Raw genomic sequence first — 24,022 nt, forward strand, 5'->3', positions numbered from 1 at the left:
TTCTGTGTCAACAAAGAGAAGGCGAGTGACACGCGCATCCTGTGTTGATTTTTTTTTTTTTTTTGAAACAATTGTCACAAACCTAGACAGAAGTGGGGAGTGGGGAATGTAATTCAGAAATGCTTCCACATGACTGGCCTTTAGAAAAATCTATAGGGCATTTTCTTAATTAAAGATTGATATAGGAGAGACCAGATCACTGGGAGCTGTGTCACCCCTGCCAAGTTGGTCCTTTGTAGTACAAAAACAAGAACAGGCTGAGCAAGCCATGGAGTGCAAGCCAAGCCAGTAAGCAGCCCATGTCCACGGCGTCCTTTTTAGTGCCTGCCTCCACGTTCCTGTCTTGAGTTCCTCCCCTGACGTCCTTTGATGATGGACTCTAATAAGATAGTACAAGCTAAATAAACCACCCTGCCCCGAGTCACTTTTGGCTGTGATCTTTATTATGCCGATAGAAAAGAAACTAAGGCAACTGCCCAAAACATGTATTACGTATCTATTAATTTTTCATGAATGACCAACAGCTTCTTTCCCCTCTAGACAGGAAGTCTGTGGAATCTGCCTGGATGTGTTAGAGCTATGCAAGTACCCTATGGCTCCATCTTTTCAGTCCTCTCTCCCTGCTGACTACCTCTTGCAAAATTGTGTCCACACACAGTTCAGGTATGAAGGTCTGGGACCCAGTGTGACCACATTAGGGAACAGAGTCATCAAGGAAGTAATTACGGTTCATTTCAGACCCAAGATCCTTGCTAAATAAGACCTGTTGTCCTTGTAGGAAGGAAAGATTCCTGACCTCTCTCTCCTAAAGATGCCTGACCTCTCTCTCCTCACCAGGAAAGACCTTACCGGCATGAACACAATAAAGAGGTATCCGCGTGTGTGCCAGGAATAGGCCTAATCACAAACCAAGTAGTAGGATCTTAGGTTTCTAGCCTTCAAAACTCATGGAGGGAGGGGCCTCTGTTGTGTAAGCTGCCACCACCAGGGTGAAGGGACTCTAGATGGCTCACAAACATGGCGACAACCTGTATGGGATCAAAGCCTGTAACCAGTTCTTAGTGGCCGACCGTCTGTAAGTCATCTCAGCTCATTTCCTTTGCTTCCCCATCTTAAAAACAGAGAAAACCAGTTTTACCTTGTAGAGAAGACAAGAAATAATGGCTGCAAAGCCTTAGACCTGCATCTGGAGACAGCAATTGCAATAAACTTGCTGTCACTATTCCTAACAATATTAATATTACCACTACATTACCTGGCCACGGTGAGATGCCTTGTCAGACATAACCTAATTTATTCTTTGTAACTAATTACCCAGTATAATATGGGAGACAGATATTTCTGGTATTGTGATGGCACAAAGGAAGCCCAAAGAGAGAAAGTATTGCTGAGAGGCTTGGAAGTGGAATGCAGTTGCCCATTTCTGCTGTTCTCTGTTGCATTCTGGAAGAAGTCGTGATATTGTAGGGCGTGGCGGCCAAATGGTCTTCCCTAATCCTGCCCTTCTGCTCCTTTCTGCAGCATCTGCCTCAGTTGCTGCAGTGGAAAAGATGTGCCCACTTACAAAATCATGAGCGCTTCTCCTATGGGTATTAAAGAGACAGACACTCTGTGTGTGTGTGTGTGTGTGTGTGTGTGTGTGTGTGTGTGTGTGTGTGTGTGTCTACCTGTGTCTACCTCTGTCTCCCTCTCTCCCTCCCTCCCTCCCTTCCACCCTTCTTCCCTTCCTCCTTCAAATGTATTAATGAAATTCTAGAGCTTCTGCCTGCAGTGGCTGCTCACCATGCAAGCCTGTTCTTGAGTGTCCTTGTGTGTTCCCCTGAGTTCATGCTAATCTTAATCTAAGGATCAGGTGGGAAGTGGGTCAGTGCTATTTATATCCAACTCATTTTGTTTTCCTTTGAGGAAGAGTCTCTAAACTACCTGCAAGCGACTGGTCTATGGGCTTGGGAGGAGATAAGAGTGATGAGAGATATTCCCTTCATTTCTGGCCTTTAAGTCACCTCTGTTTGTCTATCTGTGTAAAGCATTCACTTGACACCTTCCCTTACGGTGTGTAGCATCTGTTCTTGACACCTTCCCTTACTGTGTGTAACATCTGGTTGGGGCACGAGAGACATTTCCAGAGAGAGAGACAGGGGAGAAAAATAACAGAGAGTAGAGAATGGAGAGAGATGAGAAGGAAAGAGAGAGAAGAAGAGAAACCAGGACGAAAGGAGAGAGGTGAGAGAATCAAAATCAGAAGGTAGAAAGAGAGGTGAGAAAGAAGATGGAGAGTGGGGGAATAAATAATAAAGACAGACAAGGACGGTATAGAGACAGAAGGAGATGGAGAGAGGAGAGAGAACTAGGGGAGAGATGGGAAAGGGCAAATGATAACGGATGCAAGCAAATGAAAGGATGAGAAGCCATTTCACAGATGCAGGAATAAACTATGTGGCACCCTGGTCCTCCCACAGCACTGTCTAATGCCTTGAATCATTGCAAAGTGTGAGCTTGCCTCGTGTCTCAGAGAGAAAGAGTGACTACAGTGAATCTTTTTTAATTAGCTCTGAGTTTTTTTTTTTTTAATCACTTAAAAGAAGAATATTAAGTTCACGTCACTTAGCCAAATTGGCCCCATATGCTTCAGCCGGGCAGTTTGTTTTGCATTTTAACACAATGCTTTGAGGTTGAGCACACTCTCTTCCGGTGTGTTACAGATGTCACCCTTCCCTACTCCACACTGGCTTGTTCCCTATTCCACACTGGCTTGTTGCCTATTCCACACTTGCTTGCAACTCCTGATTTCTTGGTCAACAAAAAATTTTTTTCACTATTGTTTCTGGTTTTCCCCTGTGCAGGAAATTCCTCTCACAGCCAGTCTCCACCAAAATGTCTATTATATTTATGGGCAGATTTAAAAAAAAAAATCTTTGTGTCAATATAAGACAATGTGTGTCATTATAATGAAGAAACCAATATGTTCATTATAATAAAAATCAAGGTAATTGTGACAGCACAAGAAAAGTCACCCCTGACCTCAGAGACAAATGGAACCACTGCCCTATGATGAACCACTCCAGAATATGAAAAGCTGAATTCTTTTCAGCACGCCTACATGACTTATGAGATGGAGTGGGGCCACAGTGCTTAAATATAACGTTTGCTGGATTGCATATAAATCTAATCATAGAAGAGGCTACAGGGAACGCAGAAGCAAGTCAAACAGCAAATCGAAACTCCCTACACTCGAGGAATGAGCGGTTTGAGGATAAAGGAATGTTGGATCCATCATGAGTGTGTTTCAAGATTTCAAACCACACTATTCCCCTCACTGCTTGGGCCTCTTCCCAGCTCTTATCTCACCTATAGCCAGAGTGAACCTTTTTGTTAGAAAATAATTTTTCAGTATTATTGCGGTACATACATCCATCCGTGACTGGTGTGTGAGGGCCACAGCAAAAGTGTGGGTGTTAAAGGACGGCTCTATGGAGCCAGCTCTCTCCTCCCACCTTTACACGGGTCCAGGGATTGAACTCAGATCATCAAGTCTGTGAAGCGAATGTTTCCCCTCCTGGGACGTCTTGCTGGACTCAAGATATTTTTTACAATTACAAATCTCTTCAAATCCCATCAATAACTACCCATTTTCTCCTAGTAGACAGACCAAAGTTCTCTGTGTGACCTAGCTGTGACCCCAGCACTCACAGACGCCTCATCCTTTCTCTTCCAGTGGTGCTCCCTACAGCCAACGTGCTGTACTTAATGCTAGTACGATCAAATAGCACCAAAAACCAATGTCCCAGCAATGTTAGTACCTCAGTTGGAGTTGATATATTCATCCCTGTGATTTGCTTCCCTCCCCTCCCACGCTAAGTCTGCAAGTGCTGTCAGAGGTGAAACGGCATTCACGCAAACACATCAGCAGGTCAGCCATACAAAGCAGGGAGCCTATAATATGAAAAGAGTGTAATAAGTAGTAATCCAGAGAAATCTTGAGGAACCGGTAAGTTAAACATCTTGCTTTAAAACTCATCTCCCTGACAATTGAGTTGTAATCTGAATAAATTAATAAAATTTAGAAAAAAAAAATCTCCCTAGCACCGTGGAAAACTGAAGGGAACTTGATGCATCCTGAAGGAAGCCTGCATCCCATGTCAGATGTTTACAACCCTCTGTGGCTTGCAACTTCCCCAAGCTGGAATGGAAATTCCTCTTTGGAAATGGAGGCAGCAGGGTTGCAAACAGCAGCTTGACCGCCCAGGAAGGAGATTAATCTCCAAGGTCACCACAGACCTTGCCAGGCAAAAGCTCTCGAATCCCTATTTTTGCTGTAGAGGCTAACCAACAGATTCTGAAGAAACTGCCTTCAGAACGCTTAATCCAAAAATAGAGATTCAGTTGAAGGTTTCGGAAATGAATGGTCCTCTCGGTGCCAGCACGTCTTCGGTTTATCTGGGGCATGAGGGAAATCCAGCGACAGGTGGTGGCATCTGTCATCCTGTTTACAGTGTATACAAAGGAAGAACAAGTCCCTGGTTCTCCAGGGCTGAAGCTCCCAGGTGCGTCACTCCTTGTCGTTGTAATTGGTGATGCACACGCAGCCATATGGGCTCACTTACCCCTCTCCTAGCAACTAGACAGCAAAGGGCATCATGAAGCTCAATTCTCTGACGTCTTGGGGATAAATGGCGCGCAGTCATCTGCTTTTCCCCCTTCACCATCCAATTCATTTCCCTCGTTACATAGTAAGCCCCAAGTTCCAGGTTTGACAACTGACGATTAGGAAAAGAGCCGGTAGATTGCACGGGGGTTCTCAGAAAGCATCCCTTCCCTACTCCATCAATTTCCACAATTTTTTAAAAAGCTATTAGCATTGCATTTTCTTCATAGGGCAATATTCCTCAATCAAGAGGTTATTAAAAGGCAGAGGACCCTATGTAATATAACTGGACCCGTTTTGTTTGGTTTTTTTAATTGTTATTGTTTGCTGTTGTTGTTGCTTTGTTTGTTTGTTTTACCTTTTTTTTTTTTTTTTTTTTGGTCATCTGTAACATGAAATAACAAATCCTCCTGATTGGATTTACATTCTCATTTTAAAAAATAAGAGCCACAAAGGTTTTTGGGTTGGGTTTTGTTTTTACTGTTTTTGTTTTTGTTTTTTTTAAGATAGGCTCTTGTGACCTGATAGGCTGTGATCATATGGTGAGGGAGGAGGTCCCCTTCTCTCAGAGGTCTAGGGGAGGGGAATAGGGTGAAAGAGGGAGGGGGGGAATGGGAAGATACAAGTGAGCAGACAAAAATCAGAATGTAATCTGAATAAATTATTAAAAAAAAAAAACAAAGATAGGCACTTGCTAAGTAGTGCAGGCTGGCCCCACACTCAGAGGCTCCTGCCACAGCCTCCTCAGTACTTGGATTGTAACAGGTGGATGGGACCACACCTGGCAAGAGCCACAGTTTCAATAAAGGCCAAAATGGCTTCATAAATCCAGAGCAAGAGCAGCAAAAGGTGTTAAACCTGTCCCTGAATTTGCTGATGCTATGTGTTAGTAGAACTTGAAATAAATACATCCAAAAATACAATTTAAAGACATTTTTATTGCCACATAAGTAAAATGTTGCTATTTTACACCTGAGAGACATACCTACTAGTCTCAACATGCAGATGGTGTTTGAAGCAGGAGGCAAGCTGACATTGATCTCAGATGTAGAGGACATTTATACTGTGGAATGACCTTAGGGACTTTAAAGAGAGGTTCAGAAGCCCAAGAGGCTAGTCTAAAAGAAACAGTCCATGGGGCCAGCAAGATGTCTCATCTGGTAAAGGTCCTTAATGTTGATCCTCAGTATCTGAGTTTTATCCTCCATATATATATATATACATATATTTAAATTCAGTACATATACACATTTAAAGTAAATAAATAAAATTGTATCTAAAAGTGTTTTAAGGAAAATGGCCAACTGAAAGATAAATATGAGAACAATATTATCTGCAATATTTCCTACAAAAAAAGAAAGATGGAAGGAAGGAAGATTGGTAACTTTTAGTCCCTAAAGCCCTTCCCTTCTTAGAAATACAAACAGGCTGACTGGCAATTGTGTGCAGTGTTGGTTAGGGAGCTTAAAGAGCCACGGCATGAGGAAAAATAACTGTTGGGAAATGAGACGCTGAATGTTAAAGTTGGAAGTAAGTGGTGAAATTCCACACCAATATGTGCTTGGGGACTACAGGGAGGGTAAAGGGAAGACCAAGCTGTGTATAGTAATGGAGTCCCTGCCTCTGTGACCTCCTCCACACTCATATCACCTGGACTTCAGGGAATTTGTAACACAGAGCAAAGACCATGCAAATAACTGTGGAGTGCAGCAGCTTTGGGGACAGAAACCAGAAATGGTCTGCATGTGGTCAGTTCATGTGAGTCTTTTAAATACATTGGAAGCGTAGAGAGATGGCTCAGTGGCTCAGAGCACGTGGCGCTCAACTGTCTGTACAGCCTGCTCCAGGGGATTGGATACCTCTGACCCCTATGGACACCTATAAGCACATGGTATGCACACATACTTAAAGATAACGAAATAAATCTTTTTTTAAAAAAAAATAATAAAATTCAAATATAAGAATTTGATACAGAATTGACAGAATGTGCAAATAAAGAACTATAGAATATATTACTCCGGAGTGCTGACTCTGTGTGTGTGTGTGTGTGTGTGTGTCTGTGTGTATGTGTGTGTGTGTGTGTGTGTGTGTGTGTGTGTGTGTGTCTGTGTGTCTGTGTGTATTCAATCCACTAGTATATCACCCTTAGAATTGGTGATAATTTCAAAGTAAATATTCCAAGTACATATATTTCACTAAATATACTGCTGAATAGTACACATCCATTTCTCAAGAGCAAAGCCTGTAATAGCAACTCAATCAATCATTAAGCTGACCTGGCTCACGAGCTGCTTGCAGGTACTGGAGCACCGGAATAGATGGGCCCTTCAGCCAGTGAGCTGCCTCCCCTGGCTGGTAAGCATGGCATAAGTCCATCAGCAGACTGCTTCCATTTACATGACAATCTACACTGTTGCAGCTATAAATCATCCTGGGGGAGCTGAGCCCTGCCAGTAGGTTTACAGGAACATCAGTAAGGCTCATTGATTGGCTTTTAGCTTAGCACAGTGTTAGCAGGCTTTTTTAATTTAATGCTGAGCATATTTCTGATGGAAATTCAAAACTCCAGGGGTCAGGTAAACAACGGAAGAAGTGAATTTACTCATAAAAATAGATCTTTCGGGGCTGGAGTGATGGCTCAGTGGTTAAGAGCACTGCCTGCTTTTCCAAAGGACTCAGGTTCAATTCCCAGCACCCACATGGCAGCTCACAACTGTCTGTAGCTCCAAGACCTGACACCCCTACACTAACACATGCACATAAATTAAAATTAAATAAAATATTTTAAAAAATAGATCCTTCTTCTATACAATAAATGATGGAAAAGGAAAGAAGGAAAAGAAGTATTTAAAAAGTAAAAAAAAAAAAAAAAAACTATTGCAAAAAAAATTTACAGACCTAGAAAGCATTATAGCCTCTCCATTTGTTTCTTACCTCCTTTAAAATCATATTGAAAAAAAAAAAAAACTCAATTAATTTAACATTTTACTTAATCTGATTGTTTAAATGTCCAGTGAAAGCAGAATATGTTTCACAACTTTTTTTAAAGAACAGATATAGATGGTTTCTTTAAAGACTTAGTTGATATTTTCAATTGTATACAGGCGGGGCTTTGCGCCTGTGGGGGTAGGTGTGTGCAGATGAGTGCAAGTGTCTCTGAGGTCCAGAAGAGGACACTGGATGCCCTGGAACTGGAGTTCCAGGTGGCTCTGGGCTGCCCAGTGCAGAAAAGTGAACCCAGGTTCTCAGAAAAATGCAATATTCGCTACTAACTGTTGAGCCATGTCTCCAGCCCCAAAATGGTTTTTGGAAATGTTAATTATGTGCTAGATATTAACATTACTTCATAACTCTCTTACATGTAACATCTACCATGTTTCTAGTTAGATCCTCACTGGACAAAGGAAGATGTCATTTGGCATCTTCACAGAAGACGCCGGGGAGTCATTACACCTCCATGCGCAGTGGAGTGCTGGTGCGTGTTTACCAACCAGCCAGACGTGCAACGTTGTCTGTTCGTGTTGTGGAAATACTTCCACCCCTGGTTGGCTTGTAACTGTCAAAGCGAGGTCATTTCACAGGAGGAGGAGGAGGAGGAGGAGGAGGAGGAGGAGGAAGAGGAGAACAAAAATCTTGAAAACTGAAAATAGGCTCTCACAAGTGTACTTTAATATACCTCTGCATATGCAGCGCAATAATTTGGGATAAATGCCTTCCCATTGTTCTATTCGGTCTCCACCAGATGAAATTGAAACCTAAGACATCTGAAATTTTTCAGACATGTCACGAGAAATATGAACAGACCTACCTCATAGGCTTCATTCCATTCCACATTGGAAGGGCTGGGGCTGCAATTGAATGGAAGAGCACTTACCTAGCATGCAACAGGCCCTGGCTTTGATCTCTAATACTTTTCAAAATTATATTATCAAGCGGGAAAAACTCAAGAGACGTTATTTTGGTTTTGTTTTATTAATTATAGATATGACTTCAAGAACATTGAGGCATTATCAATTCAGTGTAAAGAAAGGTACAAGCCTAGGAAATGTGTTTTTGGTTTTGACTAAGTTCATTATTCCAACAATTACTGCTTCACCACAATATGCTACCCTTTGCCCAAATATTAGCTACAAGAAATCATGGAAAACATTTTATTCTAACTATTAAGAGCAAAAGCCAACCTGTAAGCCACATCTGCTCAAGGACCAGGTAACTCCCTGGAATGCTGGGAGTTGTAGTTCTTGGAAAATAACAAAGCCACATGGGATGGCCCGGTGGTTCTGCCCCAACACAGGACTCTTAGCCGCTCCCTGGAACCAGACAAGAATCCATCCTGGTCAGTATTTAATTAAAGCTTGCTTCTTATTTGACTCAGAATTATGGATCTGGTTTTTCTCTTGCGAATCTCGGGACTAACATAATCAGTTAAGATTTTTTAAATATGTGCCTGCAGTAGTGGTCTCCAAAATCCCTTAGAAGCCAAAACTCAGACTTTCTCAAGAATAGAGTGACCAGAAGCTTTCATGTGCAAGTCAGGTACAATGTGAGTTGTTTCAGTGGCAAACTCTGACTGGAAACCTTTCTGCAGATAGCTGACTCACAGAAAGACCAGGTGTCCTTTAAGAACCGTGGCAGTCAGTGACAATGCCAAGCACTCATCCGAATACCCATGTGAACTGATTTGCTAAGAAGCCTTCTGGGTCTTGGCACATCTTTTAAAACTCTCAATTCCTAGCCGGTTCAGACGACCCTCTCGGAGGATTGCTGCCCCTGGTCAATGTTCTTAGCAAAGCAAATAGATAAAATGGAAAAATAAATTTATCTAAGAGCCTAAGAAAAAACTAAATTAAACAAACTGGCTTTAGAAAATAAGGGAGACCCTCTCTTCTTTAAATTTTACTTTTAAGTTAGTTTACGAAGTAATGGGTTTCTATAAGGTTTTTTTTTTCATGCATCCTTAGTTTAGTTAACCCAGTCCCATGGTTCTTGTACCTGTACCTAACACACACACACACACACACACACACACACACACACACACACACACACACACACACACTTGTCCTGCACTAAACCTTCGACCCACAAAATTATATAACTGGTTGATGTCCTGAGAATAAGTATTGCTTGAGTGCTCATCCCTAAATGAGACACTTGTATCAACCCTGACCCCTGAGGCTTGTGATAGCACATAGGAGCAAGAGGATGTGGAGGAAAGTTGTAAATACTGCCTTCCAGGCATAACATGGCCATATGGTCATTTTACTCAGGAACTCATTGCAATGATGCTTACCTACCCAATATCAAGCCAATAAGATCCATCAATATTCCAATAGGCAGCAATTAAATGGGCTTAGTGGCAGGAGAAAAGTCGAGAAGGCATAAAGGCTGGAGGTAGAGGTGTTAAAAGGTGTCTAAGGGGAATAAGAAACAGGACTCTCGGAGATAGAGATGGGCAATGCATGCATAGATGGGGGAGGGGGGAAAATGTATGCATAGATGGAATTATCAAATAATAAAGGTTTTTAAAAGAGGAGAAGTCACTGTTTCTAAACATTTGCTTCCTCTGGTTACCCCAACCGATGTTTATTTAGCACTTGCAAGAACTAAAGCAGATTTTTAAAAAAATAATTATTTATTTTATATGCATTGGTGTTTTGCCTGCGTGTTTGTCTGTGTGAGAGTGGCAGCTCTCAGAGTCGTAACTCTAAGACAGTTGTAAGCTGCCATGTGGGTGCTGAGAATTGAACCTGGGTCCTCTGGAAGAGCAGTCAGTGCTCTTAACCACTGAGCCATCTCTCCAGCCCCCTAAAGCAGATTTAAACATTCATCCTATGTATACCAGATGCAGGAACTATGTTTTTCATTAACACCTCATACAAAAACAAAAACAAAAGCAAACCAAACAAAACAAAACTTAGCAGCCATCCTAAGATGCAAGGAAGATTGTAGTTCCTATTTGTGTGGGCATCCAGGCCACAATAGACTCTGCTTCTATGCGATCTGGATCCTCTCTCTCTTCCTTCTCCTCCTCCTCCTCCTCCTCCTCCTCCTCCTCCTCCTCCTCCTCCTCCTTCATTCTCCCTCTTCCTCTCTCTGTCTCTTCTTATATAAAGCATAGTTTAAAAAAAAAAAAAACAAAACATCCCCACTCAGGGCTGGAGAGATGGCCAGATTGCTGTAGAGATCATGTTCAGTTCCCAGCATGCAACTCTGTTAGGGACACACGGATGGATGGCATTTGTGGATATGATTCGGGTCTTTGCTTATCATCTCACTGACGTGTTTTTTGTGACTTTGTACTTCTGTTTTGGAAAATCATGAGGATTTACTTCATGCTTGAAATGAGAAGCTTGGGCGGGCGACACCATTAAGATTCTGCAGACTGAAGGTTCTTCATGTTTTTGAAGGTTGTTATGTGGTAAAGGATTTGATTCATTCCACAGGGTCACAGAGGACAAAGCTAGAATCAGTAACTAGGAGGTTCAGAGACAGCAGTCAGACAGCTGAAGAACAAACTTCCTTTCAGTTAGAGCAATTGGAAGGCAGAGAGAATGCTGGGAGGTGATTAATTCCCAAAGAGACAGAAAGGTCTCTAGGAAACCTGTTTTTGGACTTTGGATTAAATGCTGTTTTAGAGTCTATAAGAGCACTTTCTAAATCCTCTGTTTGAATAACTATTGGTAGTCAAGCTTCTAATAGTGTCCTTTCCCAAGCATGGCTGTCTGTAGATACTGTTGATAAATTTGATGGTTCCCCCAGAACAAAGAGAAAGCTATAGGTCAGTATAATGAATTAAGATGTGGCTCTGAAATGCAGTGGAAAAACACTAGTCCATTTCCACTCGTCGCCTCTCTTTATGCCCATGAATGAACAGCTCATCCGCTAAAAGAGTACAGACAGGAGGATGAGTAAAACTGATGTCATCAGCACCTACGTGGGAGGGAAACAGTCCTGACAGACAGTGATAAACCAAAAAAAAAAAAAAAAAATGTTGTATTTGCTGATAACCTGATGAAGAGGAAGTAGTGTAAAAGCTTGTCTGAACTACTTCTCAAATGATCCTCAGAAATGATTCTCCCCCCCCACCACGCCCAGCCCCCGCCCCGCCGGCCCCAAGAAGAAGATAACAAAGAAGTCAAATTGTCAAAATTTTTTCAGGATGTAACTTTCCCAACATTACAACTAAAACCTCAAACAACTAAAACTCAAACATCTCCATGGCTCCAGAAGCAATAGGAAACGCGGTGAATTTGTTTAAACCACTAAAGGACTACTGAGTATGAGGCTACACACTAGTGATGCAGCTTGTGGGAGATCAAGGCAATAGGATCGGCAGCAAGGCCAGCCTACATTGCACACTGAGACCATGAGTTAAGTGGAGATGGGTAGGCAAAAATCTAATGGAGTTTTCGGGGTCACAGTGTATATGTGACTACTGACTGGTAAGGACTATCCCTTGGGAAGGCTGAATCTACTGCCACTTCTCCTCAGGCAATCATTCCCTACCATGGCAGGTCATTCCACACAAAACATCCTCATCTGAACTTAAGTTCAAAGTTAAAACTGTGCTGACAGTGCTCAGCTAAAATTGTCTGTGCATATTGTCACACGTACAGATTTCCCAGCTCCACACCTGAAGAAGACCATTCTTGAGAAGGTCTGAGAAGGAGCCTGAGCACCAACACTCTATAAAGGCTGTAGTGGTGGTCATGATGGCTGCCAAGGTTGAGAAGGGATGACTTGGGAATTGACACTTGAAAAGTGCATGGATGAATGAGAGCTTCCAAGATGGCAGCTGGCAAGTGGGAATTTCAGCATCTGAGGCTCACTGGGAAGAAGGCTAAGGAAGGCGATGGTCACTGTTCAGAAATTTTGATTTGAACAAAACCACAAATCCCCTCATATTTGTTTCTCCAAAGTTGTAGTATATGAAGATTTTTACATTTTAAAGAAATGTATTATTCAAGATGTTTACATGGTAGGATGAACGGAAAGCCATCACCACCATCCATAAATTTCCACATGAGTGCATTTTTTTACATGCCTGTTTTCTGATCCTCTTCTATGCCATCTCTGACCATAAAGATGAGCAAAATATTGGGAGAGTGACATAGAACCTCCTGGGAGCCTGCAACCCTACTGAGCTCCTGGGGGCCCTGTATGTGGTGGAACAAAACTGAAGCCCAGGAACTAGCAGGTAGAAGTGGGAAGACAATGACCTCAAGGTTACCTTCTTCTACACACTACGTTCAAAGCGAGCCAGGGCTCCAGAAGACCCTGTACTCAAAACCAAACACAAAAGTAATCTCTCAAATGAGCCTGGGTGTAGAAAGGCTACCTGAGGGCTGGAGAGATGGCTCAGCAGTTAAGGGTACTGATTACTCTTCCAGAGGTCATGAGTTCAATTCCCAGCAACCACATGGTGGCTCACAACCATTTATAATGTGATCTGATGCATACTGTTTACATAATAAATAAATCTTTTTTTTTTTTTTTTTTTTTTTTAAAGGCTACCTGAGCCCACCAAAATCAACAGCAGAGCAAGACAAAGAGTACAATTATGATAGGCAGATTTGGGCCCAGGGGTCCCGCTCAAACTAAGGCACCAGCCAAGGACAATACAGGCCGTAAACTTTAAGCCCCTACCCAGATCTAGCCAATGGTCAGAACAGTCTCCACACTTGAGTGGAGAGTGGGATATGACTTTCTCACGTACTCTGGTGCCTCATATTTGACCATGTCCCCTGGATGGGGAGACCTGGTGGCACTCAGAGGAAGGATAGCAGGTTACCAAGAAGAGACTTGATACCCTATGAGCATATACAGGGGGAGGAAGTCCCCCTCAGGAACAGTCATAGGGGAGGGGAGTAAGGGGAAAATGGGAGGGAGGGAAGAATGGGAGGACACAAGGGATGGGATAACCATTGAGATGTAACAAGAATAAATTAATAATAAAAATTTTTTTAAAAAAAAGGCTTGGAAAGCAAGAGGAGGAAAGTGGGAATGAGACAGGCAGGGAAAGAGAAAAACACAAAACCCAAAAAGCCAAGCACGTGTTCTTCTTCTTGGCTAATCCAATCACTCTGAGCATCCACCCAGCCCAAACATGTGCCGCTACAGCATTCCTGAACTATTCGGGTAAGAGGGCACACTGCTCTTCTCTGTTTCCAGTTCAATGTTTAAATGTTAAACATACATTAAATAATCATGCATGGCATTACGTTTTAAAGCGCTCGTAAATAAGTTATGAGTAAGTGCGGTTCCTTATAGGTGGTGGCCTATCGGAGTTTCCTCATTCTCTGAGGTACTGTCAAGATTTTTACTGATCACAGCAATTCCAATTTTATCTCCCAATCAGTATCTATCTCCTGCCTTATTTCTTCAGAGACTGAGACACAAAATTTAGAGAATCATTTTCCCAATGAAGAATAAATAATACAATGAACACCAAGATCTCATACAAACTCAAGTGTATATATCTAAAAAGATTCATAAAAATCAGCAAAGGTTTATGATTCTTGATACTGAATACTTATTGGTTTGCCAAAAGTTACCTGTCCCTTCCTTTAAGAGTTTTGTAATACTGATTTAAAGTAAGTTCACAAGTTCACAGAGAAGAGTAGAGGCTATTGAAATGTTTTGCTAACTGAAACATAAACCACTTCGGTGAAGACATAGTTATAATTACCAAATATTAATTGTTTGCAATTTTATGTCTCCCTAAAATCAACACTATCTACAGGCCTAAAGTCATAACACAAAAATCACTATTTTTGCTTTAAAAGTTCATATCTCTTTAAAGCTACTTAAGATTCTGTTTCTGAAAGATCTGATATGTGGTGTCAAAACATTCTTATTGAAATGTTCCTTCCCTTTGTTTTTTTATAGCGTCTGCCTATGGAGCTTAGGCTTGTCTCCAGTGGCAAGCCACTTGCATTCCAGCTTGAAAATATTTGTGTATGGGTGTATGTTTGGTGTATGTGTATGTAACTTTGTGCGTGTGCATGCATGTATACATGTGTGTGTGCATGTGTGTGTGTGCGTGTGTGTGTGCATGTGTGTGTGCATGTGTGTGTGCATGTGTGCGCACGCGTGTGTGTGTGTGTGTAGTCCAGACACTGACAAGAGGTGCCCTTCTCTGTCACTATCCACCTTATTTGACAGTCTCTCACTGAACCTGAAGATTACGATTCACCCAGACTACCTAGGCAGGAGGCCCTGGCGAATCTCCTATTCCTGCTTTCTGAGAATTTGTATCATAGGCGTGGGTCACCAGTGCTTTGGGTGAGTGCTAGGGATCGAAATCAGGTCCTCACGCTGCTAAAGCGGGTGCTTTCCTAACTGAGCCATCTCCACAGCCCCTTTTAAATTATTTCTCTATGAATAAAATAAATAGCTTTCTGGTTTCAAGATAAATGATAAAAAAAAATCATCAAAAAGACATATCAAAAGTTTCTAGCCTGGCATGGTGGCACATAACTGTAATCCCAGGCAGAGGCAGGTGGATCTTTGTGAGTTCGAGGCCAGCCTGGTCTACACAGTGAGTGAGTCCAGGACAGCCAAGGCTACACAGAGAAACCCTGTCTTTAAAAAAAAAAAACAGAAACAAACAAAAAAAAGTAAAAGTTTCTAGTTCAGACTTCTAACTGTTTTTAACTGTTTGAGAAGTAAAAATAGCTGTAAGTCAAGCTCAGTATGAAATAAAAATTTTCACCTGAGAAGATAGATAACCAAAAGATAAAAACAATCAGGAAAATTCTATAAGCCAGAAGAGACAAACAAAAAGCCATGTAACTCTAACTAAATAGCTCTATTCATTTCAGAACTCTGAAAATAGGAAACCTGTTCCCCTCTGCCTCACTTAGCAAACACCTTGCAGTCTTCACACACACACACACACACACACACACACACACACATACACACACACACACACACACACACACATCTCTCCGGTCTCCAACACGGCCACAGAAAGACCTTCACAGTCAATACACACACATCTCTCCGGTCTCCAACACGGCCACAGAAAGACCTTCACAGTCAATACAATCATGGTCTTTCCTAAAGGAAACGAGTTTTCTTGGAAGGAGATGGTCGCACTAGCACATACTCACAGACATGTGAGTATCCAAGCGTTCCTTCATCTCAGTCTCATCCTCTCCTTCTCTCAACTGATGACAAAAATTAGACAGTGCCATTGTGCCCTTGCAAACAGGCCGAACACGTTGAAAGCCGACTGTCACCCGGGAATCGGGAGTCTAGGACTTGGTGTCATCATCCTAATGGTTAAGTGTGTCTGAGCACTCACTGTGTAAGGGAATATTCCAAGCATTTCCTGTGTGCTGCCTCATTTATTAAGTGCACGAGCGCGCACACACACACATGCGCGCACACCCATAGTTAGGGACTACTTCATCTACATTTTCCAAGTGAGCAACTCAAGAACGCCATGAGGAGGTGGGAAATATACATCACCCCCTCCTCCCATGTATCAGTGAAGTTACTCATGGTAGTAACAGAATTCCACAGATCTGGACCCACAGAAAAAGAACATGACTCTTTGGTTTGATTGTTTTTTGTGTCTTGAAATATGTTTTACTTTGCAGTTCGGGCTCAAACTCAGCATGAGGCTGGCTAGAGTGGGCCTTAGGCCCACAACTCATGGAAAATATGTTCTTTTTTTTTTTTTTTTCTTCATAAGACAGACTCTCATTCTGGAAACTCGAGATAGCCCAGGTTGGCCTCAAAGCTATCCTTCTGCCTCAGCCACGCAAGTGTTAGCCATCGTGTCTGGGTTATGTTGGTTAATGTTTCACGAGATCTTATTCTGTAGTAAGTACATGACATTTCTATTTGTCATACAGTCTTCAAATGCTTTCTCTAAACCTATTTTTCTATTGTCATGCATTTTTCCACATAGAAGCTCATAATTTGTTAATAAAAACCATCCAACTCATTTCTGAAGTGGCATCTGGGTGTTTTCTCCCTTTAAAAGAAAAATTAAGCAAATAAAACCAAAAATATTATTGTATATTCATTTCCAAATTCACAGCTTTCTGCCACCATGTGTGTATGAGAGAGTGAGAGATGGAGGGGGGAGGACACTGAAAGTCTATTTTACCAACTTCATTTTCTCTGACTTTTCATTCACAGTGAGGAGACAGTTTATATAGTCTCTTACGTAGCTCAGACTGGCCTCAAACTCACTATACAGATAAAGAAGATGTTGAACCCCGCCCCACCCGCCTGCCTCTGCTTCCCAAGTACTGAAATTACATGTGTATGCCACCATATCCGGTTTTCCACTCTGAATTCAAGTTTGACTTTTACCACAAATTAGACTTTTACATATATTTCATCTCGTTTCTAGATCTTATGTTACCAGTTGCTGCTTTAAAAAAAAAAAAAAAAAAAGATTGCAACTCAGCTGTTTGCTATCTTAAGGTTTCCTTCTACTTTTTTTTTTTTTTTTAATGTGCTGCATATGTGCCAATGCCCACAGAGATCAGAAGAAAATAATGGGTCCTCTGGAGCTGGAATCAAAGGTATTTATGAGCTGCTTGATACTGCTGCTGGGAACTGAACTTGGGTCCTCTGGAAGAACAGCAAGTGTCCTTAACCACGGAGCTATCTTCTCAGTGCCAAGAAAAAAGAATCAAACACACATTAATAACTAGTAGGGCTAGTACTCCATTATAAGTGCCTTTCATCATAATTTTCTCTAAAATTCTGTTTCATTTATCATTTCAAATGAACATGAAAATACTTAGTGAAATCATGTAAGACTGAGTTTTTATTAAGTTATATTAGTAGAATTGCATTTTTCATGGTCTTAAGCCTTATTGTGAACTCAATTTCTATTTCATAATGTATGTCAATGAAGTATATAGCTCTTCACAAAGGGTTTATATAATGCCCAAAATTAGTCTGTAAGCCCCACCTACCCAGGAACCAGGTAACTTCCTAGAATGCTGGGAATTGTAGTTCTTAGAAAATAGCAATGCCTCATGGGAAAGTATGTTGGCCTATAGGTTTATACTTATATGCTTCTGCAGTGCTTGGCTTGGAGCTGTCGCAGCTGCAAAGTTCCATAGAATGGGGCTGACCAAAGTTCATCTCTTGGCCCATATTTAATATTTAATAAAGCTTGCTTTAAATATGGCCCAAAAGAGTGGAGTTTGTTTTTCTGGCGAATCTCAGGATTAACACTTACTTTTCTTGTGAAATCTACTCCTGGGAACACAGATGCAAAGGGAACACTTCCACTTATATATCTCATTATTGCCGCTATTTTTAAAAGCTGCTAAAGTTGTTTTTTTGGTTTTTTTTTTGTTTTTTTTTTCTTTCACCTTTGGAAAGCCAAAGAAAATGTCAAAGCCAGGGAAAAGACGGTAGGAAACTTTAAATGCTAGAGGCAATTTGAAATTAAAAAAAAAAAAAAAAATTTTTAATGAAGTACAAAGAATAAATAACATCACTAAAATTAAAAGATGTGGATACATACTGCTGTGTCTGAGAAAAAGAGGTGCACGTGATATTAGCAGAAAGGAAGAAAAAGGAGACCAGAGATTCTAATTCCACTGTTTTTGTTACTATTGAGAGTGTATCACATAACTTAATACACACACAGAGGTCAGAGGATACATTGGTAGTCAGGTTTCCATGTGCATCCGGGGCATGGAAATCTGGTTGTCTGCCTTATACAGTGAGTGACCTCTGAGCCGTCTTGCCCACCCACATAAAAACAAAGTACAGAAATCAGCCCAACTTCCAATGAGGAGTTGTGTTCTTTGTTGCTTGGCGTTGCACACGTCCTGTGCACATGAACACTGCCAGGAGCCGAGGTGCTGTGGTCCCTCTACTCACCAGAAGCTGCTTTCCCCAGGCCTAATCGGAATGCACCACAACCAATTCGCCTCAACCCCCTGGTACCTCACGTAGAATCTGTGCTGCCCAACGCAATGACTTCTGAGACCCGAAAAGGAGTCCAATATCACAGAGGAGTGGGATTTTTACATCCAGGTAATTGTCATTCATTTCAATGGAAATAGCTGTAAGTGGCTGCTGTGTAGAAGAGTACTTTGGCCGTACCTTATGCTCACACTCATGGGTGGTGGTGGTGCTTTTGCTGTTGCTGTTAAAATCTGGAAATTGAATTCAGTTCTTCTAAATGAATTTCTTCCTTCTATGGAGTTTGTCTGCATCCCAACAGGACAGATTGAGGGTTTTCAGAGTAAAACCTGGGAGTGGTGTTATGTACATATTTGCATAAACTGATTTTACTTTTATATAAAAACTAATTATTTTACTGTAAAAAGAAATTTTTCTTAGTTGGGAGAAGGCTCTGCCAAGCCCCAAGCACTATTTAAATATTAAGAATTTATAGCATGAATGTCTTCTTCTATACTAAATGTAGAATTCAACTTTTCTCCTCTTAGCAGCAGGAAAGGTGATGAATCCTGATAAGAGTCATTCACACAAGCTGTTCACAAACTAAGGCAGCAAGCTGGAATTGGAACAAGTGGTCATTTGGGTTTGGGTCAAAATGCCCAGTACATCCTCAACCACAGTTCACACCTGCAAGCTAGGAATGAAAGCCAAAATTAAAAATTTCAGGAGGATCAGAGCCAATAGAAAACATTTTTTTAAAAAAGATCTGCTAGAAGAAACCCAAATACATTGAAATAAATATTGAAAGTAACCAAAAGCAAGATTGAGTGGGAAATGCCTACTCTAGAACATTAGGGTTCAACCTGTGAGTAGTGAGTCTTTGGTCCTGGCTTAAGAGAACAGCAACAAACAAAAAACAAAACAACAACAAACCCCCTCGTACTACCACAGGCTATCCCAGAGGCAGGCTGCAGCAGGTGCTCTTCTGTGGCATTGCCACAGGCTATCCCAGAGGCAGACTGCAGCAGGTGCTCTTCTGTGACAAAGTGGAGCTGAAGCACTGTGATGGCTTACGTCACAGAAAGTCATTTTCCTCATGGCTCAGACAAAAGCCACTTAAGGAAGGAGAGATTATTCTGCAGACAGCTGGAGGGGGTATCTCCTCCCTGTCAAAAAAAAGTATATCGCAGTAGAAACATAAAGATCTTGTCACATCTGTCAGCACTCAGGAAGCAGAGAATTATAACAGTGTGGACCCCATGTGTTCTTTATTATCTCCTCTCCCCCTTTTTTTTCCCTCATCCCAGACTCTAGCCCATGGTGTGGTGATACCAACTTTCAGGGTGGGTCTTCCTCCTCAGTGGGACATCTCTTGAAATAGCCGTAGGAACATACTCGGTAGTTGGGTACATAGCGCAGTCAGCAGAGTGTTGGCCCTACCTACACAAAGTCCTAGCTTCAGTCTCAGAGTTATACAAACCAAGTGTGTCCGGGTATCTCAACACTCAGGAAGTAGAGGCAGGGGGATTAGGAGTTCATGATTATCCTTGGCTACATACTGAGTTCAAGGCCAGTCTGGACTACATGAAACTATCATAAAATAAAGTGTACACTCAGAAATATGTCCTCTAGGTAATTCCAAACCTACTGGAGTTAATGATACAAAGGGACCATCATAGCCAACGTCTGCCAAACTCTGATAATCTATCCTCTTCAGGAATTAGGGTTTTATACGGGCCACCTCTTCACACCATCCAATTCTCCAGACTCACAATTAACTTAAGCCATTCACAAAAACTCCAGTATTCTTTAGGTTACAAACCAAATCATAAATCAGCAAGGTATCAGTATTTTGAGCCTGAAAACTAGTCATCACATTTACAGATTAGATATGCAGACACTCTGGCAACACTGGGTACCTAGCACCACATGCTCTAAGTAGAAGCCAGGAGATATTTCAGATCCCAAGCCTTCCCCCCACTTTCCTTCCCTCAAGATGTGCTCAGCACTGGAACATTTTCTATCTGGGGGCACCCTGGGAGATATAAAACAACATTTCGTATTATTGTTATTAAGATTAGGTTGTTAAACAATTTCCATCTCATTAACTTTGGCTAACGCTATCCATGAAAGAAAGACTTCAGTGTCTCAAACTCTCTAAGGAATTTTCCAGCACTAATGAGCCAATGCCTATGAAAAATGTACATGCTACAGAGGAAGACCCTTCAGGGCAAATGTTTCCAACTTTAAGAAATAAGGCAGAGGCAGTATTTTCCAGAACACTGCTTGGAATTGTCCCAGCACTGATGCTGTGGATAGCTGGCAGCTGGGAACGGTTGGGAAGGTAAAAGAAAGAAATCCCATAAGACAGACTAAGCTCAAAGAATCTAAATTATTATAGCTGTTTTCTCTTGTTCATGCCCATGATGCTCCTTTGAGTCATAAAATCAGTCTCATTTCCCAGAATCCTTCAGGTCAGATCACTACCCCAGAAACCATCACTTGGAAAGGGGTTCAGCAGTTGTGGAGAGTGATTCTGAAGCTGATGTCTGGCTCATTTTGGTTGCAAATGAACCAGGGGACCCCACCTACTTTGCACGGTACCACAACAGCATCTGAATTGTAAAGGGGACCCAGCCCAAACTGACTAGAACTTTAGATAACTGAAAAACATGGAGTTGTTAGGTGTGCTGACCTATATAATCTCAGCAGACAGAAGGAGCAAACAGTTCAAATCTAGCCATAGGCCAACCTGGGCTTCATGGCAAGACCCTGACTCCAAATATAAAAAGGAAAAGGAAGAAAGAAAACCAAACAAGCAAATAGGTGAAATTTCCTTATGTGGTGCTGAAGAGGAGCCTCAAAGCCACCACTCTTCCTGCCTCCCCATGCCTCACCACTGGCCGAGGAGCCACAAGCCTTTTGGTTTAAGTCTACATAGCACAACAGGCATGTTGAGACCTTGGATAGGGTACACACAGAGGAAAAACGGAAAAACAAATGAATGTTGCTGTTTTCAGCAGAAAAAAACAAACATCTTAAAACTCAGGGAAAGCTGAAGTGTGAGTCTTACTTAAATTTCTGACAGAATGGTTGCGTTGTGCGAAGGACGAGCTTTGAGTCAAAGGGATAAAGTCTAAGGATACTAGGTGGCAGCAAAGTAAATGTCACACACAAGTGGATGGCCTGTGTTCTTTCATCTGCGTAATGAGTTGACCTGAGGAGACCTCTAAGGCCTCATAGTTTGGGTCAAAGCTAGGGAAAAAATTTTAATAATAGATTTTATTAATTTATTCATATTACATCTCAATTGTTATCCCATCCCTTGTATCCTCCCATTCCTCCCTCCCTGCCATTTTCCCCTTACTCCCCTGAGGGGGACTTCCTCCCCCTGTATATGCTCATAGGGTACCAAGTCTCTTCTTGGTAGCCTGCTATCCTTCCTCTGAGTGCCACCAGGTCTCCCCATCCAGGGGACGTGGTCAAATATGGGGCACCAGAGTTCATGTGAAAGTCAGTCCCCACTCTCCACTCAACTGTGGAGAATGTCCTGTCCATTGGCTAGATCTGGGTAAGGGTTTGAAGTTTACTGCACGTATTGTCCTGTCCCATGAAAGTCTTCACTTACCAGGAAAGTGGAACAGAAGGGAAGACTTCCTATCGGGACTCTAGGTAAGAGAAGCATGGGAGAATGGGGAAATAGAAGGATCCAGAAGGTCCTAGAAACCTACAAGAAGAACATTATGATGGGCAGATCTGGGCCCAGAGGTCCTGCTCAAACTATGGCACCAGCTAGGGAAAAATTTTAAGACCTGAGTCTTCCTCTACTTGCCTCCCTCAGGACATGTCTTGGAGCTGGCAAATTCTCTACCCAGAACTCGCCTTCCTCCGAGGTAATACTTCCTATCACTGTTACTAAGATTAGGACACTTAAAGATTTTTTTTTTTCTGACAGCATTCGCTGCTGACGTGATCCCTGAAAGGCTAAATGCTCTAGTCCCTTGTCTCACTGGTGATCATTTACCTAGCATGCTGACATTGTCTCAGATGGATTTCTAGCCAGATTGCGGCCCCGACGTCTTCATACAGAGAAAGGGGCCGCACAACCACAGTGTGTATATCAGCAGTAAACGCCTCCTTCTTGCATTATCTGTTTCCCTGGGGTGGGGGGGCGCGTGGGTTGAGGGTCAGAAGCACAAATGATCCTCCGGTCGCACTGAGGCATGTGCCATGTTTGAAGCTGAAGCAAACCTTTAAGATGACATGAGTCACATTTTAAAAGTTGCTCCACCGCTCTTCTGCTGCAGCATACTGTTTCTTTGATGTGGAGAGCTGGCACCAGGAAGCCCAGATGGCTCTTCCGTGAATAATTTATTTCTAACCATTTCATGAGGAAATGAAACTTCTGTTGACTTCTAAAAGTTAGAAGCAATAAACAACAATAGGCTGGCTGCCTCTTCCCTCAACTAATTTCACTTTTCCCCATGTGTCTCTTATCCATTTTTTCTTGCGTGCGATCCTTGTGTTGCCTTGCCAAGTGTTAAAGGTGGCCCAAACACAAACCACCTCTGGGGAATTACCTAGGTAAGTAGATTTTCAGTTATTCTTCTGTTGGTCCCAGTGTTGGTATTACGGATGGTGGTTGTTGCTTTCAAACACGAAGCAAGACTATCCAAGATCACCTTCAGTGAGCTCGGCACATGAGAGGTTTCCCATCATTTCTTTGCTAACGCAGAATAAGACGCTCCAGAGGCTCCGAAGGCTTAAGCCTCTTGCTGACTACAAATCAGACACTTGTGAAAATGATGCCCGTAACATGCCAGGACACGTTCTAGTCAGAAGGCCCTGGCACCAAACCCAACTTTGTGCCAGGCTACTCAGCGTTGAAAGGACCAGCTTTGCGCTAGATGTGAGCCAAGGTTCTCCTGTCCTTTTGGCCACTGGTGTTTGTGCTTTCTGCATCTCTGAATTCTCCTACCTAGAGTTCCAAAAAAAAAAATCCTACAATGTTTCCATATGAGGCCGCAGCATAGCACCTGGCATTAACCGTTACAGGGTCTGGCACCTGTTAGCCTGGAAGCCAGCTTAGGCCTTATACCCCATTAGAACCATCTTTTCACCAGATCTCTTTATGGATGGTTATGAGCCACCATGTGGTTGCTAGGAATTGAACTAGGACCTTCTGGAAGAGCAGACAGTGCTCTTAACTGCTGAGTCAGATCTGGTGGCACTCAGAGGAAGGGCAGCAGGCTACCAAGAAGAGACTTGATACCCTATGAGCATATAAAAGGGGAGGAGGTCCCCCTCAGTCACAGTCATAGGGGAGGGGAGTAAGGGGAAAATGGGAGGGAGGGAGGAATGGGAGGATACAAGGGATGGGATAACCATTGAGATGTAATAAGATAACCATTGAGATGTAATAAGAATAAATTAATAAAATAAATTAGTTAAAAAATTGAAAAAAAAAAAAAAGAACCATCT

At 42.1% G+C, this 24,022-nt stretch overlaps 1 protein-coding gene across 1 annotated transcript in view; it reads right to left on the reverse strand.

Moving 5' to 3' along the window:
• Positions 1 to 24,022, reverse strand: part of Cpe (carboxypeptidase E) — a 98,797-nt gene that overhangs the window by 25,831 nt on the left and 48,944 nt on the right. The window lies entirely within an intron of this gene.

The sequence above is a fragment of the Acomys russatus genome, chromosome 27 (genome assembly GCF_903995435.1).
Source record: "Acomys russatus chromosome 27, mAcoRus1.1, whole genome shotgun sequence".
Lineage (NCBI taxonomy): Eukaryota > Metazoa > Chordata > Mammalia > Rodentia > Muridae > Acomys > Acomys russatus.